The 15,204-nt window shown below is 29.9% G+C and overlaps 1 long non-coding RNA gene across 1 annotated transcript; it reads left to right on the forward strand.

Moving 5' to 3' along the window:
• The first annotated feature begins 9,250 nt into the window (after positions 1-9,250).
• Positions 9,251-9,950, forward strand: LOC145048037 (uncharacterized). Its single transcript, XR_013682696.1, has 2 exons — positions 9,251-9,544; positions 9,623-9,950. It is a non-coding gene; the product is annotated as an uncharacterized LOC145048037 (long non-coding RNA).
• The last annotated feature ends 5,254 nt before the right edge of the window (positions 9,951-15,204 follow it).

Here is a 15,204-nt window from a genome sequence, read left to right on the forward strand (position 1 = left end):
AAACCCATATGATGCTCCATGGATACTCCATGGTGTATTTTAACCCATGGATCCAAGGAAATGGAAAGTCATGACAATTAGGGTTTACCCTAATTGTATAACTATATAAGCATCTTATTCTTGAGGAAAAGCGGCCACTAGTGAGACTAAGAAAGGGCTAGCCGATTTCATGAAGTGTAGAATTCTCTCTAAGTTATTCTAAGTGTTTTGATGATTGTGAACCATTTGAGGTGTCACACTTAGGGCACTAGGCACTCAAGCTTCATGAAGACAAGCACCATCAAAGAGGTATGTATTCTATCTTGTTATATTGATAGTTTTGTATGCTAGTTTAGGATAATACCTTGGATATTCATATTTGCATGTATAATAGAGAAAATATAGATCCAAGGTATTTAGGGTTGCATGTACACTTAGGAGTGTTAGAATGCTCATAACCCAACAAGAACTTGGTCAACATCAGTCAACATGGTCAGAATTAGTCCTTCATAGACCCTACGCATCTTCAAAATGTTCCCCGCTTTAGAGCCATAAACCACATTCTCAACCAATTGATGGGCGAATAGATCACGGTTGGATGCGGTCGCGGTGTGCAAGACAAAGGAAACAGAGATACGCCCAGTGGGGGCACTTTAAATCACCAATGTAGACCATAGTGCACGAAGGAAAGACGCCTCTTCTCACACTATGATTCCTACATTTGTCAGGCCAAAGTGTATAATAACGAAATAGGGTTTTGTAGCACGGCCTCCGGGCAAACATCCGGTTTCAGAGGCTTCTCCCTTGTACTGTCCTTTATAGTCTACCATCTCATCGCCGGGGCCTTTTCTCACCAAAAATCAAAAATAAAATAAAATAATAATAAAAATTATACTTAACCTAAATCTAAACCTAACAACCTAAATCTTCAATCTTGAACTTCTGTTATTGGGTCTTCAATCACATTCGCTGCTTGACATCCAGGTTTTTTTTTTTTTTTTTTTTTTTTTTTTTTTTTTTTTTTTTTTTTGCAAACTAGATATATAACATAAGTCTTGAACTTGAAATCTTGTTCTTCTTTTTGTGTTGCTCTTTTTCTTCATTTTTTTCTTTGTTTTTGTTGCTTTTCTTGAATCATCTTTAATAGGCTCTTATTTTCTTCACTTTTTCAAATTTCTTCATTCTTTGTGTTGCTTCTTGGAAGGTCTAAGGAATCTCATCAAGTAACATAGGACTCCAATAGTGAAAATTGAGTGATAGATGGAGGCTAATATGAACAACTAATGATCATCGACAATGTGCCAAGATCAACTAAAAAGGGTGGGGAATGACTCAAAAATGGGTGTTACCGAAAAGACTTGGTCCCAAAAGATGTGAATTGGGGGACCCACTTCAAAGTTCATCGAGCACCTCAATGCAAGGTGTGATAAACAAAATCTATCTAACTATCTACTCTAGACCCCTAGAAAAATGATAACCTATCCTAAAAACGCGGTGAGAATCTAACTAAACAAGGCTCGGACGAGACTCGGGAGTATTAAGGGGTACTCCCTCCAAAACCAAGATGCGAGTCTTCAATATCTTCAATGTCTTCAAAATACCTTACCGGGCTAGTCTTTGCTCGAACACATTGGCATGACCAACCACATCCCTCCGCACCTAGACCCAATCAAGATACCTGCATCTGACCCCCACACAAGCGGTCTCAAAGTGGTCTGTGAGGCTCAAAACGTGCCCCATTCATCAAATACAAGGAATTCCATATCAAGACCCAGGACCAATCTATGATTCAATACTTATGACTCGGCGCTATGGTACCTGTAGGGATGAGAAGACAAGAGAGAACAAAAATGAATGAACTTAAACTAGAATGCATCTAAAAAGTATGAAAATTAGAAAAGAAAGAAAGAAAATATGCAATATTTTTGAATTTTTTATGCAATTTTTATGAATGCCCTAAATGACTAACTCTAAATGCAACTATATACAACCTAAATGCAATAAAAATAAAAGATTAGATTACCTCACCCCAAGCTTAAAATTAAGCATTGTCCTCAATGCTTAGGATGAGAGTAAGGAAGGATCATACCGGGATCAAGATGGAGGAGGCCCGCGAGGATGGTTTGGAAGCAACACACAAATATATATTAATTTGTTCCATTGATAACTTTAAAATTTGTTAGAAAAAAGAATAAAAATAAAAATCTTGAAGATGACGATTTGAGAAGGAAAAGTGCATTGGCATCAATAGAGTATTGGTGATGTCGTGTGGTACCATAGTTGATTCTTGCTTGTTAAAGAGAGTGTGACATTGGTGTTGAACATGTTTATATTATTTTCCACTTATTTCTTAGATGGCTTGTAATGTGATTTTAGATTTTAATATTTGAGGGACGGGATTGTTCGATTAAACTAAATAAATCATTTAGTATTTAGTGTTTTTAACATATAGTGATGTTTAGTATTTAGTGTTTTTAACATATACTGATGTTTACAGAAATTGCATAAGAAGTAGTATAACAGGCCCAACAGTCAACAGGCCAGGCCTAATGGGTTTAGTGAAAAATTGAAACGGGCCGATGCCTCTATATCTCTTTGTAATTCTTAAAAAATAATATGATTTATATCTTTATATTATTTGATTTTTTAAAACTTTTAGTTTGTTCTTATAATTTATGTTTATGCTTTGAGAGGTAGATATGGGGTCGTTCGATCAAACTTTTACGATGATTCCAAGTCTTTGAAATGGTTGTGTTTTTTGGTGCAAATTAAATGATATATATATATATATATATATATATATATATATATATATATATATATATATATATATATATATTATTGTTTTTAAGCTTTAGGTTTTGGCACCGGATGGTTGTTTTACCCTTATGAAATTATTAATTTCATGGGACAATGTAACAAATTATATATTTTTTATATATTTGGTCACTTATTTTTCTTTTGGTATACTGTGAACCTTTAAATTTTTTTTTAAATATTATTATTCACCTTTTTAAATATTATTATTCACCTGTAGTAGCAGATAAAACTTTTTTTTTTTTTTGGGGTGGGGATAGGGGTTGACTTCCACCTCCGGCGTCATTTCCGGTGGACGCAATCTCCGACGACATCTTCCGTACAATCAGACCAGGTTTACAAAAATAAATATCATTCCTCCAAATTAATAAGCTCCGACTTGCAATGGATGTTGATAATTTGACTCCTAATGTGGTTAGTGTTTGCAAAGTTTTCCTTGATGTAATTTTGACCCCTCTTTTGTTACGATCTTGTTCCAATTTTGAATTACTAAATTTCCTACTCGGGCAGTTTAGGTAATTTACTTGATAGGTTTAGCCTTTAAGAGTAATCATAATTGTGAATGTCTATGCCCTTTTTGGTTCTTGTTGATTTTTTCATCTTCCGGTTTTGTGTGTTATTCTTGTCAAAAGTGTTCACTTAAAATCAAATTGTGGAGCACACCGAGATTCACAAAATGAAGAGAAAGTGAATCTAAGAGGTAAAAGGAAAGATGGAGAAAGGGAGAATTTCTTGTAAAACACCAAAAGAATCTAAAAAATTTCTTTTAAATCTAAAAATAGACTCAACATATCAATAATTAATTGAATATGTAATATTGAAACAATACATATAATAGATAGTATAAATTAGAAACAAGAACAAATAAAAAATATTGAAGATAAGATAACAAGATTAATTTGTTAAATATGTCTCAAGAAATAAAAAATTCACCAATAATCATTAACAACGAAGAAAATGAATCTGGATACACTTTTGATGCTTTAACTAATAAAAATAGTATTAATAAAGATGTGATAAAAAATCAAAATTTACCTTATCAGAAAAACATAATTTTAGAAATAACTTGTTAAAAAATTTCTTTTCTAAAAAAAATATTATATATTATGGATAAATTATATGAGAAGAACCAATACTCGTAGAATCGACTCAATAAAATATTATTATACCTATAATAAATAAACAACAAATTAGAAATAGATTGTCTAATATTAAACAAGTAGCTAGAATAAAAAATTGTTTATATTCATATATATCAATTATTCAAGTAATTTTAAAAAGTAATTTTAGTAATTTAGATACACCATTAGAATTAAAAATTAGCGATCGTATAATTAATAATCAAGAAATTATTATTTCAAAAGGAAAATGTAATTTAATTGAAGGAAAAATAAAATTTGACATTAATATTCAATTAGGACTAAGTCTTAAAGATAAAAATCTAAATAATAGTATTACTGTACGATATAAATTATTAAGACAAAATTTTATGTTAAAGGGTAATCATCCATTTACTATTATATATCAAATAAATTATGCATTAACAAACTCTGATCATAGTATTACCTTTAAAACAAAAGATATAATTTATATAGATAAATTATTTACCATTTATTATCACTTGAATCACCAAATATGACTTATAATAGAACTTTTAATGAAACTATTTTGCAACGAATAATAACTACTCTGTTAATAAAAAGAAACCTAATTATAGAATCTCCAATTTCAACCATAATAGGTAGATCTTACATTTCGGTATGTTAACCTACAACATCTAATGAAAATAACGATGAAAAATTAGAAAATATTAAAAAAATGATTAGATCATTAAGTTGACGAATATGACATAATCATCTAATAATTCTTTAAAATATTTTAAAACACTTGAAGGTCCATATCAAAATACAAAACCATATATACCATATAATGAAATGATTATAGAAATACCATAAAATTTACCACAATGAACATTATATAAAATTCGTATTAGTTTTAAAGAAGATAAACCAATAGGAGATAAATTAAATATAATTAGTCAAAAATTAAATAATATTATAGAAATAGAAAGTTTACTTGTATTAAAACAAATTCCTGAATTATTACAAAATCTAACTCAATAGAAAATATTATTTGAAAAATATTTAAAAATAAAAATTATTAAAGAAGAACCACTTAATAAAAAACCGTCACTTAAAGAAAAACAAGTTACTATTAAACGACCTTTCACATGGTAAAAATAAATAAAATTATGAGTAACAAAACTCAAGTATATTGTAATTTCGATAATCAATATAAAGTTAATTTACTTAAAAATTTATGGAAATATTTAGAAAATTCCACAAAAATTTAAAAGAAAAGGAATCTGAAGTATACAAATTAATTTCTAAAAACAAGTATTATACTGCATATCAATTAATTAAAATTGGAAGATTAAGAACTCAAATTAATCATTTTAAAATGGTAATAAAAATATTAACAATTCAATTAATTTTCTTTCAGACGCTTTAATAATTTGTTAAAATGAATTCAAAAGTACAAATTAATTTTTCAAAAGATAACATGCTTTGGACTAATAAAATTAAACACCATTGGAATATATGTTCTTATATCTATAATACTATTCAACATTTAAAATATACTTTATCGTATGAAGAAAACTATTTATTATGATTACAATAAAAAAATAAATAGTATAATAATCAATTAAAAGCGATATCTCGATTACAAGAAGGAATTAAAAAATACAAAAAATCACAAAATCGTAATTTAAAAACAATACGCAATGTTTCAACCATCCTAACAAAAACAACTTGTTAATATGTAAACTTTACTAGAAAAAGTAGAAGCGTTAATTAAATACATATATAGAAATTTATAAACAGACACTAATGATTAAAAGAAAAATAAATATTAACCCAACAGTACATTTATTACAACTAAAATGCAAGATAAAGAATTAGTTTCATATATAGATACATGAGCTACTTTATGTTTTGGAAGAAAAAATATATTAAAAATTTAGAAAAACCATTAAAAATTACAATTTGTGATAAATATAGTTATTGAAAAAGCACCATTTAAAACTCCAACTATATATCAACATGATTCGGGAATATATTTATTAATAGGAAATAATTTCCTTAAATTATATCAACAATTTATACAAACAAATGATTATATAAGTCTCAATCACCTGATAAAAGGTATTATAAAAACTACAACTATCAAACATTTTGATTTTATTAAAATAATCAAACAAGAAGTTGGTTTTCACTATGCATATTACTAACGTTTGCTAAAGAAATTGCTGAAAATCAATTTGAAGAAGTATGTAGTGAAAACCCACTAGATCATAAAAAATAGAAACAATCAAGAAATAATAATATTATTAAAAAAACCTAAAGATGAAGTTAATGCTCCAAATAAAATTCCATATAATATAAAAGATGTTTCTGAATTTAAACATGAATGCACTGAACTATTAGAAAAAAGGAATCATTCGACCTAGCATGAATCCTCATTTTGCACCTGCATTCTATGTGGAAAAAAATAATTAAATAAAACAAGGAAAACGAAGAATGATAACTAATTTTAAATAGATGAACGATGCTACTATAGGAGACTCATATAAATTATTATGAAAATAATATATTTTGGAAGAATTAAAAGGAATTACACATTTTAGTACATTTGATGCAAAATCCGGATATTGGCAATTACGCTTACATGAGAATATGAAACCACTAACGGTTTTTTCATGTCCTCCTTAGAAGCATAATGAATGAAATGTCCTTCCATTCGGTTTAAAGCAGGCACCAACAATATATCAATGATTCATGGATGAAACCTTAAATTGTTTAGATCATATTCGTATTGCATACATTGACGATATATATGTTTTTACAAAAGGAAATGAAAAAACATATATCGATGCAGTTATCAAAGTTTTAAATAGAATTAAAGAAAAATGTTTAGTTTTATTAAAAAAGAAATGAAAACTTTTTCAATCTACAGTTGAATATCTTGGTTTAAAAATTGGAGAAAATGGTCAACTATCTTTAACAGACAAAATACGAGAAAAAAATAATATGTTTCCTAATAAACTTGAAAATAGAAAACAAATACAACGATTTCTTGGTTGTTTAAATTATATTGCAGAACAAGGATTTTTGAAAAAATTAGCAAAAGAAAGAAAAGTTTTACAATTGAAAATATCAGAAAAAATACATTGGTCTTGGACCAATACATACACTATTTTGGTACAAAATATAAAACAAAAAGTTCAAGTTCTCTCTACTTTATATAATGCAAAAACCGACAGTTTTTTAATTGTAGAAACAGATGCATCACAAGACACTTGGACAGGATGCCTAAAAACAATTATACATGGAAAAATATTATTGAGCTTAGATAATGAGGGAAACATTATATCTGACCCATCAAAAGTATACAATGATAAAGCATACATTGTTATGAAAATATCATTCGAAGCATACACTAATAAAATATATAGTGATATGAAAATATCACCAAAATCATACAATGATACGAATGTATCATCTGAAGTAATAAAAACATATAAATATGAGTAAAAATTATGCAAGTATATATCAGGAACATTTTCCCAAATAGAGCAAAATTATAGTACACATGAACGAGAAACACTAGCATGTCTCAAAATATTGAAGAAATGTAAAGTCAAGCTACTTCAAACCAGATTCGAATTATGCACAGATTCCAAGTATTTACTTGGTTTTGGCATTATAAATTACAAGAAGATTATTGTCGTGGACGATTAATTCGTTGGCAATTACAATTACATCAATTTCATCCGTATCTCAAGTATATTAAAAGCGCCAATAATAATATAGCAGACACATTGACAAGAGAATGGAAACCATCATGAAGTTATCAAAAAACAACTTTGTAAACATATTATGCATGCAACAAGACACAATTACAATCATTGTACAGAAAATACAGAAGAAACACTATTCATGGAAGACTAACGTCAGCCATGACCGAAGCAGCCATTATTTTAAAACATATCTGTCCTTTCGGTAGCAGGAGGAATAACGCACACAATAACGCATCACTCCATTATTATTGAAGACATTCTTGAAAACACACATCCTTTCGTTGTGGAAGGGATTGTAATTTATTCTATTTGTAATGTCTCTTATTTGTCATTATTGGTAGAGTATATGTCATGTATCGATAAGTTACATGTCATGTATCAATAGGTAAAGTGTCATATATAGAATATGACGTAAGATGTAACATAAAGGGTCTACTCCTCCATAGTATAGGGGGTTATATTGTAAATATGTTTGTCGTCTTGCAATCATACGAATGCAATTCAATTGTGTAACTGGCTCTCTTGAGCCTATAAATAAGGCATTTTCCCGTATGAATAAACAAGATGTTTTGTGTGTTTTATGACTTGAGTTAATCTCAAAGTTATTCTTTTGTTGAAATAGTTGTTCTATTTCTGAATAACAGAGCATCTATCCAAAGTATCCAAAACCAACCATATAATCATCCATATACCCAACATAATCCATCATATTTTTCCTGAACATGCTTTGATACCAAAATTACGATAGTTTGGAATTAATAAAAATTACGATGGATTATACCAGAATGATGCGTCAGAATGATTTTGATGATGAATTATGTTGGGTATATGGATGATTATATGGATGGTTTTGGATACTTTGGATAGACGCTCTACTATTCAGAAATAGAACAACTATTTCAACAAAGGAAGAACTTTGAGATCAACTCAAGTTTTAAAACTTTTGGATAGGCGCTCTACTATTCAGAAATAGAACAACTATTTCAACAAAGGAAGAACTTTGAGATCAACTCAAGTTTTAAAACACTCAAAACATCTTGTTTATTCCATATGGGCAAAGGCCCTATTTATAGGCTCAAGAGAGCCGGTTACATGATTGAATTGCAATCGTATGATTACAAGACTGACAAACATATTTATAATATAGCTCATATACTATGGAGGAGTAGACACTTTATGTTACATCTCACATAACAATCTATATATGACACTTTACCTATTGATACATGACATGGAACCTATCGACACATGACATATACTTTACCGATAACGACAAATAAGAGACATTACAAATAAAATAAATTACAATCCCTTCCACAACGAAAGGACGTAATTTATTTTATTTGTAATGCCTCTTATTTGTCATTATCGGTAGAGTATATGTCATGTATCAATAGGTAAAGTGTCATATATAGAATGTAACGTGAGATGTATCATAAAGTGTCTACTCCTCCATAGTATAGGGGCTATATTGTAAATATGTTTGTTGTCTTGCAATTGTACGATTGCAATTCAATTATGTAGCCGACTCACTTGAACCTATAAATTGGGCATTTTACCATATGGAATAAACAAGATGTTTTGAGTGTTTTAAATATGTTTACAAACATATTGTAAATATGTTTGTCATGTTGCAATTGTACGATTGCAATTCAATTATGTAGCCGACTCACTTGAGCCTATAAATTGGGCATTTTCCCATATGGAATAAACAAGATGTTTTGAGTGTTTTAAGATTTGAGTTGATCTCAAAGTTCTTCCTCTTTTGAAATAGTTTTTCTATTTCTGAATAGCAAAGCATCTACCAAAAGTATTCAAAACCATCCATATAATCATCCATATACCCAACATAATTCATCATCAAGATCATTCCGACGTATCATTCAGGTATAATCCATTGTAATTTTTATTAATTCCATGTTGTCATAAAGACGAAAAAGATGATGGGAGACATGCACCTGGCAGCCACCAAGATTTGTGGAACTCTTGCAAAGTAAGGAACGTCAGAGAAGATGACTGCGTATGTTGGAGAAGAGGTTGGTAGAACTAATGATAAGGCCGGAGAAGATGACCGGAGATGTACCTGGAGCTTGCATCCACCGGAAATATCGTCGAGACCCGAAACAAGTTTTACCTATTACAGGTAATAGTTGTATGTTTTCAATAAAAAACAAGTTTAAGGGTTAATAGTGCCAAAAGAAAAAGACCAAATATGTATAAACATTATAGGTCAATTTAAGTGACAAATATGTATGTTTTACAGAAAGTCATTATCTTTAATTTTATTTGTCAAGATGGTTGTTTATCAAAATTATAAGAAAATAAAAAAGTCGTAAAATCCTTATAAATAAGAACTCATATTTTCGAATAAATTGTTTTGCGTTCATATTTTGTATAAAAGGTTTTACAAAGGATAGATATGTGATACCATAAAAGCTCGATGAATTTATATGTATACAAAGGGTATAGATGGACATCCCTTAATTTCAGAAAACCTTTTAAAAAACTCAATCTTATTGAGAGGTTTATGTCCATATAATATGAAGCTTAATACTCTTATTGGGTAATTTCAGAAAACCTTTTAAAAAACTCAATCTTACTGAGAGGCTTATGTCCATATAATATTAAGCTTAATACTCTTATTGGGTACGAAGATATGTTTGGTTGAAGTTGAATCTCTTTCCACCCACTTTATCCTTATCTAATTTATACATAAGAACTCTGCTAAGTCTTTCAATATCTTGTGCATCATATTTTGCTTAACCAAACCCAAATTTAATAAAAGATCGGTTAACTATTAGGGTGGTGGGTATCAATATATTGGTCCCTCCTTTCCCTTTAGCAACATCAGGGTCGCTCTTATCTTCCTTATTTTCCTTAAACATGTGGAAATTGTCTTTCATAGCAAGATCATGTATTTATTTTAAATAATTGAACCTTTATTTGACGATAAGCCTATAAAATGAACTTTTATAACAACAATTTATAAATGTATTATCAAAATAAAAGTCAACAAAAAGTATATATAGCTCTCTTTTTCTAATTTTCTTTGACAGGCCTTTGGATTGTGATATCAAATAACATTGACGTCCAAGTTGATTTTCAAAGTAAAAAACTAAACCCACATGATAATGTTATAATGAAATCTAACTTCCCTTCCAACCTCAATTCTTCTTCTCGGCACTCCACATCCAAGAGTTCAAAAATGGAGTAAGGAAATAAATTCAGACCTTTAAAAAAAAATAAACTAGTCGTTTGAGGGTGATATAACTATTGGAGGGTTGGTAGATACCAAAGAGGCATGGGAAAAACAACTTGAAAGATGATGGTTCATGTTAAACCCTAGAAGCTTAAATGCATGTTTCCGACCGGAATGGTGTTGTAGAGTTCTTTCCGAGCGTAATGCAACGACACCGTCCAACCATAGGAACTTGTTCTTTTTAACTCACAAATTAACTACTCGCACCACAACAAAATTGATGTATTTTCTCCGGCATAGACATGCTCACCTACTATTTTAATGAAATAACACATATTACGACGATTCTATGGCTTTTGTGTCTTTTCAACCATTTGATGTAGCATCCTAATTTTTTTATATTTGGTTACATCCAAAAATGACGTGTTAAAATTAAAATGTGTGGAATGTATTTAGGCTCGTTGATCAATATCACTAGACCACATAAGCTAGCAGATTTATCATGTTGGGTTGAAATAAGTTAAAAACAAGGTTCTAAATAATCTTAGGCATGACTTGACAACAATGTCAAACCTTAAGTTTTACAAGCATTGATGAGCCACGTTGTCAGGGACGGAACACGAATAATAAAACGGGGGGGGGGGGGCAAAACCAAAACTTCGTTAAATGCTTTTTGAATGATCACAAATTGTATGTGTATTAGCCATAGTTACTATATACACTACATTTAGTCAAGTATAAAACACTAATAAATCACTTGTAAAATGTCTAACCAGTAAAACAAAATCATGTAAGTATGTCAAAATATATCAAGCAATAAATTCATAGTAAAAATGAGGTTATAGTTGTATGTATATCCTTCCGTTCATGTTTATATGTATATATACATACATTTTTTTTTTGAACGGGTATATACATATACACACAGCTATACACGTATATGATGTGTACATATATGATTGTATAGACTTGCATAAGAGGAATTATAGCTCAAATTACGGATAAACCTATAAAATATATAAAAATATTAGGGTGTCCTCTTCCGATCAATTCCAAAACCCTCACTGGGCACTTTTATCAAAACACTTAGCATGTAAAATTTCAAGACCACATTCCCATAATATAAATCATAGATACAAAAGACCACTAGATCAATTCCAAATGGAAAAAATAAAGAAGAGCTTACAGATAAAATTTTGAAACTTTATATGTTCATCAAAACTCATTTTCACAAAATAAACCTCATTGAGGACTTTTCACAAACACTTCATATGCAACTCCACATGTTCAATTCCGACAAAATTAAATTGTGGTAAAAAAGACATCAATGTACATTTTTTTCTCAAGCAATAAAGAGATCAAATCAACATATCACAAAAAACACCTAATACATAACCAGAATTGTATGAACTTAGAGTTTGCAAGAGAAAGTTAGAGAAAGAGAAAGAGATATAAAGAGTACAATATTGAATCGGTGGTGGTTGAAAGGAAGAAGCGATCATGTTTCAGTCTTTTCTCCATTTCATTATTTGCATCTTTACATCATGAGTATTCATTAGAAATTATTCCCTAACAAATATACCTCCCCACCTTTTTTTTCCTTGGGTAGTTGTCTTGATCACAACCATTCCGACATCCTTCCTCTGAAACATCTATGGAAAATAACATAGATCTTGTGAAAAACGGGGGGGGGGGGGGGGGGGGGGGCATGGCCTCCCCTGGCCCCTTAAAGGATCCGCCACTGCACGTCGTTTGTAAGTCGTGACTTAATACTGCAATTTTGCTTATAGTTAATAATTTTATATGTATTTTCTACACTTATTCATTGTTATATCTTCTATCCTAATAAAAGAGTACCTAGACACGACGTGGCAGTCACTGAGCACCCTTTCCCCCCCCCCCCCCCCCCCCCCCCCAATAAATTTTCCCGCTCAAACAACCTATGTGAATTTCCAGGTTTGCCCTTGAGATCGATAATATATGTTGTCCCATTTTTCAGCAGTTTCACAGTTAATGTTAGACTTTGATACTTAAATTTTGGGATTTAAAAATAATATCTTTTATCCTAATAAAAGAGTACCTAGACGCCATGTGATAGAAGCTGTGACCCCCCACCCACCCACCCCATCGAATTTTCCCGCTCAAACAACCTATGTAAACTTCTGGGTTTGGGTTTGCCCTTGAGATCGATAACATATGTTGTCTTGTTTTTTCAACTGTTGTTTGACTTTGATACTTAAATTTCAAAACTTCAAAATAATATCTTTTATCCTAATAAAAGAGCACTGAGACGCTACGTGGCAGTCGCTGAGCCCCCCCCCCAAAATAAAATTTTCCCGCTCAAACAACCTATGTGAATTTCCGGATTTGCCATTGAGATCGATAATATATATTATCCCGTTTTTTTTTACGAGTTTCATAGTTAATATTTGACTTTGATACTTAAATTTTGGAAAATATGCATACATATCGTTAGTGTAAATAAACAAAGATCCATTTAAATAATTTCAAAATATGCTCAAATCTTTGACCTACATTTAATATTTTAAAGTGAAAAGCATTAATTATGACATTTTTATCTAGATAATATAAACAACCATTCTAATCTTTCAAATTTGAATAAATGCACGTCAGTTTATTTCTTATATCTCCTTCATTCCTTTAATACAAAATTTACATAAAAAGAATTCTTACGTCCTTTTCTGATCAATCCGATCACCATACCTTATGCATAAAACTTCTACTCCTGATTCTTCGAACCTGAATCATATTAAGCAAAAAATAGAGGTAGGACCATTAATTTCATTTATATTATGTTATGTATGTATCTCTCTATCTATATGTTATGTTCTTTATTGTTTTGACTCTAATTATATGTATCTCCATCGTCCCTTTTTCTATACTTCTCATTGTTTTCGTTTTCTTCACTTGTTCTACCAAAATGAAACATGAATACTTTTAAAACTGCATGAAAAAATATTTGATTTTCTTCTAAATTACATATTGTCAACTATATTCGTTCTTTCAAATTATTATGCAAAGATATTCCTACAATTTCTAGAATTGGATTATTTATTCCATATAATTACACAAATATTCCTACATTCTCTTAAGTTGGAGCAATCATTTCAATGTCTAATCTAATTACCTTTGTTATTTTGACAGGGTACGAAACACCAATCTCGCATTTTTAATCAAAACTTTTCCAGAATCAAAGATCTCGTAAAGAAAGGGAAAACTTATAAAATTATAAAACCAAACATGGCGGCTGTCATTACAGTTTATAGTGTTATGGGTCACAAAGAGCAATGTACTTTATTGAATGAATCAAAAAGAAAAATGGGTACTTATAAGTTTACACCATCACTTGAAAAGTACAATGTTATTCGATTAATTTATGTATACATCCCTTTAAACTTTTAACAATGTACTTCTATTTTTTAAATGAAAAAATCAAGAAAATTGCCATTAAACAATTTGTGTTACCATTCATAGCAATGTATTTTGATTTCATTTTTATCTGTAACTAGGATTTTTTTGCATTTTGTACAAAGGGACCTTTTTGTTACGTGTAAACATGGACCATTTCTATACATTTACTCTAATAGGTACCATTTCTATAAAATGTATTAAACATGGGCCATGTATGTTACTATTTGTTTGTATCCAGTGGCTATGTGTGGATGTTTGTATGTAAATATTGTCTTTTCTTTATAAAGCATTTAACTTTGAAAGTACATTGCTATAATTAGGTAGACTTTTCAAGGTATACCTGATTATAGCCTTATACTTTCAAAATTTGTGTTTTGTTGTTTTTATTTATAAAAACCAATAATCAACAATATAGCATTTGTACATTTACTTTAAAAGGGACCATTTTGATAACTTTATTAAGCAATGACCATTTGTGTTACTTATTTAAATGTTTTTCAAATGGAAAATTTCTATAAAATTATTTATTACTTTTTTTATTAATTCCAAAACACATAATAGCATTTGTGTCCATTATTTTAAATATAATGTCATTCGATTTTTTATTCATGTATCCAAGTCTAAAAAAAAGTAAAGTCTTATTTGGTTGTGATTTATTACTCAAATCCACCATTTAATCAAAGTATCAATTTTTCTAATTCTACTCCCACCCCCACCACATATATATGCCATTCGATTTCTGATTTTATTTTACTTTCTAACATGAATCCCCTACATTCACAGTTCCGGCAAATGTTATGCTATATAAATTTTATATTTAACATTTATATAAAATAAACATTCAATACATATCGATTGAAGGCAAACGGGCAACAAGTTGCGCCGCTAGCCCTTTCTAGATGGCAAAACCAATTCT

The sequence above is a fragment of the Lactuca saligna genome, chromosome 5, assembly GCF_052625555.1.
Source record: "Lactuca saligna cultivar CGN05327 chromosome 5, ASM5262555v1, whole genome shotgun sequence".
Lineage (NCBI taxonomy): Eukaryota > Viridiplantae > Streptophyta > Magnoliopsida > Asterales > Asteraceae > Lactuca > Lactuca saligna.